This window comes from Triticum dicoccoides, chromosome 5B (assembly GCF_002162155.2).
Source record: "Triticum dicoccoides isolate Atlit2015 ecotype Zavitan chromosome 5B, WEW_v2.0, whole genome shotgun sequence".
Classification (NCBI taxonomy): Eukaryota; Viridiplantae; Streptophyta; class Magnoliopsida; order Poales; family Poaceae; genus Triticum; species Triticum dicoccoides.
Window position 1 is genome coordinate 630,504,520 of NC_041389.1, and position 5,990 is coordinate 630,510,509.

Genomic DNA, 5,990 nt, shown 5'->3' on the forward strand with positions numbered 1-5,990 from the left:
TTTGAGCAAGAAGCCCCTCAAGAAAAAGAAGGCGCACCCACCCACCCCCGTAGGCGTGTCATCCATGGTGAAGCTTGTGGGTGATCCAAGAAACAGAACGCGGTCGCTCAAGCTCTGGCCGTCCATGGCCACCCAACGCATCTTGGCACCACCATAGGCCCTTTCGAGAGCATGCACCGTCACCGAGACTGCGCCCGCCGGGTCGTGCCCGGTGCGACCAGAGCACCAGTCCTGCTTGGCCAGGACGGTCGCCCACATTAGCTCACCATGTGACTCGAAGACGTAGCTATGGCGCTTTATTCCACCCCTTGCATCACTCATCATGTCGAGCTCGCCGCCGCCGGCGACTCCTTTGCCTTTGAAGTCCGGCTTGAGTATAAACCAAAGGTTCAGCCTCACGCAGACTAGGATCTCGCCATCGTGATGTGCAGCACTCAGATGGCAGCCTTTCTCCAACAAAGTCAGACTTCTTTCCGCAGTAGTCCACGTGGTATCACCAGGACGCAGGATGGCCGCCCTGAAGACGCGCGAGTAAAAATTGTACAGAAAGACGGTGCCATCGCGGTACACAATGCCACGAGAATCGCTCATCTGCCACTTTATCTCATCGTCATCAGCATCCACCTCCGAAAATCGAGGCAGCTTGGTGACGGCTCGGGTGAGAACGTCGGTGAGTGTTGGCCGGGGATACGCCGTGAAAGCCCAGACGGCCGCGCCATCTTCTCTGACCACCCAGTTCATTGCGTCGCTGGTAGATGGTTCGTCCGGCAGGAAGAAGCTGTCGCGGCCATGGCGGTCGCTCGATGTCGGCAAGGCCAAGATGCATCCGAAGTTGAGTGGCAAGTGCACCAAGAGGTTGTCCCACATCGCGAGCAGCCACGGCAGAAACGTCCGGTGGGTCGCTGCCGGAGATGGCAGTGACGGCGCTGCTCTGCGCCAGGGGCTGCAGACGGCGTGGAAGCGGACGAAGTCGACAACGTCGCGCAGGCGGCCGGAGATATCGATGAGCAGGTCCGCTGGGAGGTCGGCCCACCGTGACGGCGGGAGGCTGGCCGCCATGCCGGAGCCGCACTGCGATGCGACCTCACTCAAGGGCTCCATCCGATCCAATCTAGCTAGGGCAATATGTCGAGCGTATGGATCCGCCGCCGTAATTATTTATCTCCTTTATAAATCCTTTCCTGGTTTGTATTTAATTCCGCATTAGAAGGTCAGGATTGTTTAGATCCTTAACCAAATCCCGACGGCGGTTTTTATCCCCTGTGTTTTTTACCTAATTACCTCACCCCTATTTTTTAGTTGTATACCTCACCTATTTTAATTGCCATTTTAGTGGTATTTATTGTATTGCAGTTTATTTTTACTAGCAAAAATGCCCGTGCGTTGCAACGGGAAAAAAAATCCTCTCTATATATAACCTAATAAATATATATAACCTAATAAAGTATGTTTACATGCTCGTTTCGTCCATATTTTTAATGTTCAACACATATCTGGCCATACCTCGGGCCGGGCTTCAGGTCGGGCCTAGCCAAGCCTGACGCAAAAAACCTAGGCCCGGGCCCGGCCCGGCCCGGCCATCGGGCCTGTTTTCTGGGCATGAGCCCGGACCGAACATGTAAAAGCCCATCGGGCTCCGGGCAGGCCCAGCCCGACCTTCAGACAAACGCGAAAACGATGGGCCCAGGCCCAGGCCCAGCCCCGCATTCGGGCTCAAAATCTAGGCCCAAGCCCGGCCCGGGTAGGCCCGAGCCCGGCCCGAGGGCAGCGTCCGTGTATAGTTCAACATGACATCTATGTCAACACGATAGCCCGTCCGTGTTGCCACTTATCCTTCATTAAGCCCTTGACAATGATGATGGTCGTACTGTTTACCTGATCAAATCACGTTGGAACATGATCAATTCCAAGGTGATGAGGTCAACCATTGCATGACACACTTGTCATTGAACTACTCAAGGAAATGTTTAAAACTTTAAAAAATAATCTTTTCAAGTTAGATATGAGAGTCACCCTATGTGAGCTAGTCCTCCACCTAGTCTATAATACACCGATCTACTCCTGCATCAAGTCCATATACTGCCCTGAAACTCCCGCTCGCTTTTGAGTTGTAATGTTGTGGACTTTTTCATGGAGGGGGGGTGAGTCATGTGCGTGTCCCCACATGCCATTTTAGTGCTTCGCTACGTAGCAAATGCCAAAAATTTCCTTAATTTCCAGTAATACAATTTGAGATATGTTCGCTACAAATAGTACACAAATGTTCATCTATAACATCCCCTTCGACTATACTACAATGATCTAATGCATCTTAGCTAAATATATATTATCAAAATCTACATAAAAAGAATTGACCAGCACAAAGGTAAGAAACTTGTCAACAAATAAAAAGTGATAATTCACATGTAAACTCTTTTGTCCATAAAAGAACAAATATATCGATGGTGGCCTTATTCTTGGAGCATTTATTTAATTACTTGAGAAACCAAAGCTACATAGTGTCAAGAATTCCATTTCAATCTCTACATACTTTCTCCACATAGCCTTGTATAGGTTTTTTTTTGCGGGTATAGCCTTGTATAGGTTGAAAGCAACATCAAGCTATGGTTCATATTTCCAGTAAGGTGCGTCACTGCATCACCACAGATCACCAAGGGCTGATGCTTGGATTATATCCAAGGCCCATCTCATGCCATAATTTATCAAGCGGCTTAGCATTGCCAAAGAATGCCATCAGCCCTGATGGTAGAACATATGTTGGATCACAGAATACCCCATCCTCATTCTGCCATGAGAATATTGAGTCATTCCTATAAGCATGTGATCTGTAAAATTTCCCTATCAACTTAAAATATGAGAAAAGAGCAACCTGTCAATTATTCATATCTATGGTCTATGGCCTTGATATGCTAATGCAGATTCAGAACAGAGCCCATTTAAAAGAAAGAGATTTATTAAATTTTACCTTTATGCTTCCGAGACAATAAAATTGCAAAGATGAGTAATAAGCTGCTAGTAGAAATACTCGGTCCTTAGTTAGTTTGTAAGTCCTATATATATGGAAGGACATGTACTCTTTCATTGCAAGACAAGCAATAAGGATCTAAGTAGTAGCATATGTGTAGTGCATACACTTTGTTATCTGTTCTTCTTATGTTCCAAACTTCCACAGACGTGAGCAAAAAGTATTTCACTGCCTTATGCCAGTAGTTCAGTGCAAAATTTGCTGCTCGTTCGTGATTGCAACCTGAACAGAGTAAGAAAATTATCGGTTCAGTGCATGGATGGATCGATGGGAACACACTATCTAAAATGAATAAGTTATCACATTAGCAATCATATGTGTTCTGAAATTGTTAAAACATAGCATCTACATTTCGGAAACATCCAGATTCTTCTATAGACAAGTAGATTAAAGAAAAAACTGTATGTAACACTTGATGCCGTAAGCATGGGTTCAAGAAGTTAACCCATATGTTCAGAATAGGAACTACAGAGCATGCAAACAGCTTGCTGAGCTAGGCTCCTCGACATGCGAGTTGATTTCATGAGGTTGAACAGGGTCTGTAGGAGGAGGGGCACGGTGAGTTAAAAATATATACATTTAGATACATCGATTAAATGTTCATTCCATGTTGTCAAAACAGACAGTTGGCTCCCTGTAACCACTACAGGCTCCAGTTCCTTCCTTCCTGTTGATATTTATTTTCTTACAATCAGTACCCATACTTACTGGTTGTTTCACATGTTTTGCATAATTGATACTTACTGGTTGGTCCGAAAAATCTGGGTTCCCGTATAGGATATGCATACACACACAAATGTGAACCAAATTTCATTGGCTAGAAGAAATATATCATGTAAATGCTGAACAAATAGATTAGCATCACTCTTTTTCAGTTTTGACGGCAAAGTAACAGGAAGAAAGGTTCCAATCTGAACAAATGAAACTTACGTCGGTATCATCCAGCGTCATTGGTGCAATGTCCGAGAGCCGAACCTCCTTGGTTCCACCTGAGTTTGATCAGACACCGTTGGCACCTGCACGCGTACACACAGCAGAGACATCAAAACCAGGTCAAATCAAACTGAGCTCACACCAACATATAATTCTACAGCGAGGAGGGAGATATATGGTCATGCTGCAACTAATTCCCCCTTCTTCTTCCTCCTTCCTTTCACTGGTGTTAATGCACAGCACAATCAGCTAGGAACAAAGGAATTGTTCGATTTTACGGTTTCTTTGGGATAAATTAATGCTATGTTGGAGCAGAACATGTAGAAATTTTGAACCCTTTGATCCTACCAAGTGCATCATTTAACTCACATGCAAATATTGGCAATGTGATATATACATGCAACTAAAAAATACATTATGGAAAAGAAAAAGTAACCCATGACAGAAAACACAACAACTTCGAAGACACCCATGGCAGAAAACACAATGGTATAGCAGCTAACTAATAATTAATTATATTGAGAAAGATGCAAGGTATCACTCTGGCATCATGTGCAAGAATTACTGTAACCAAGTTCAAGCCACCATGTTCAGGTATATGTAGTCAGCAAGATGAAATTTCTTGGTTCAATCTATGGTTAGTAGCACAAATTTTTCAGAAAAATAAACTGAAACCGGGGCTTCTATCGCTGATTAGCTGAAACATAATGCAAAATACATAATGAAACAGAGAAAGTAGTTGGTTTAATGCCTCCAGCAAATTAAAAAGCCAGAAGGCAGCATGCCATGATTCTTTAGATGGCTACTGAAACATACGGATTAAAAATAAGGCATTAAAGTTTTTGTTTTTTTAAGCTATTGCACGTAGACATCTGAGCATTTAACTCCGTGTTAGCTATTTGATGCTAATGCGAGCACATATGGCCGAAACTATTTATTTTCTGGAATTGTATTGCCAGAAGTTGAGCAATGATGCATACAGCACTATATATGCTAAGTGAACTGATGAGTAGATATAAAAATAATGATACCAACCTAAGGGCTAACCCCGTCCTCACTGATGAGTAGATGTAGATACACACATTATCCATGCATGTCCCAAATTAAAACGCAAGTCATTAGTCTTTTTTTCACACATCAATCTAGGCATCTAGGTTCTGCATCAGGGTTGCTTGCAAGTTGCAACGAATTTGAGAAAACTGAAGATTCAATGGGAAGCACATGAACATACAGAGAACTAAGGGGAAAAACAGAATCTACAGAGCAATGGGAAGTAGCATCAGTTTTTCAAAAAAAATAAACTGAAACATGGGCTTGTATTGCTGATTAACTTTCGAGGGAGACATACCTCTGGTGTAGCCGCCTCAGGCGATGGACAGCTCATCGGGTGTTCTTCTTCTGCCGGCGAACTCGACATAGTATGGCTCAAAGGATGATTTTCCTCCGCCGGCAACATTGGGCGTTCCTCTGAAAGTTGCAATGCAATGGCAGCCTAATGGACGTTCCGGTCGAGGATCCTTCCTTCTTATGGAAGCCAAGTCCAATCCGTGTCGGGCAGTACATGCTTTTGTGTCAGAGAGGAACACAGACTCCAACTCGATTACATTGGACATTGATTTGTGTTGGAGAAGGACGCGGTCTTTAATTCCGTCCAAATCACCACACGAAATTAAGGATTCAGAGAACTGAAGCTGGGCGGCGCAGGGAGGCAGCAACAGCTTGTCCAGCATGGCGCGGAGGCCGGCGCCGACGACCTCGTGGCTCTTGGCGACGCCAAGCCACGCCTGGCCCTCTGCCGGAGCCGGAGCGCCGCGGCGCCTCGCCCCAAGAGAGCAAGCCGGCCGCCTTATCGCCCTCCGCCGCGACGCTTCAGCCCGCCAAGGCCAGCTCCGGAGGCCGGCACCGACGAACTCGTGGCTCTTGGCTACGCCAAGCCACGCCTGGCCCTCTCCCGTCATTTGGCGGAACCGGAGCACCGCGACGCGTCGCCCCAAGAGAGCACGCCGGCCATCTTATCGTCCTTCGCCGCGAC

General features: G+C 45.9%; 1 long non-coding RNA gene across 3 annotated transcripts; it reads right to left on the bottom strand.

Annotated features, from left to right (window-relative positions):
- Window positions 1-2,377: 2,377 nt before the first annotated feature.
- Window positions 2,378-5,982, bottom strand: LOC119312186. Of its 3 annotated transcripts, none has more exons than XR_005151265.1 (4): window positions 5,307-5,982; window positions 3,956-4,041; window positions 3,133-3,247; window positions 2,378-2,785 (listed from the first exon to the last, which is right to left on the bottom strand). It is a non-coding gene; the product is annotated as an uncharacterized LOC119312186 (long non-coding RNA). The 3 variants fall into 3 exon arrangements; XR_005151266.1 differs by having other exon boundaries at window positions 2,378-2,825; XR_005151264.1 differs by lacking the exon at window positions 2,378-2,785 and having other exon boundaries at window positions 2,834-3,247.
- Window positions 5,983-5,990: the final 8 nt, after the last annotated feature.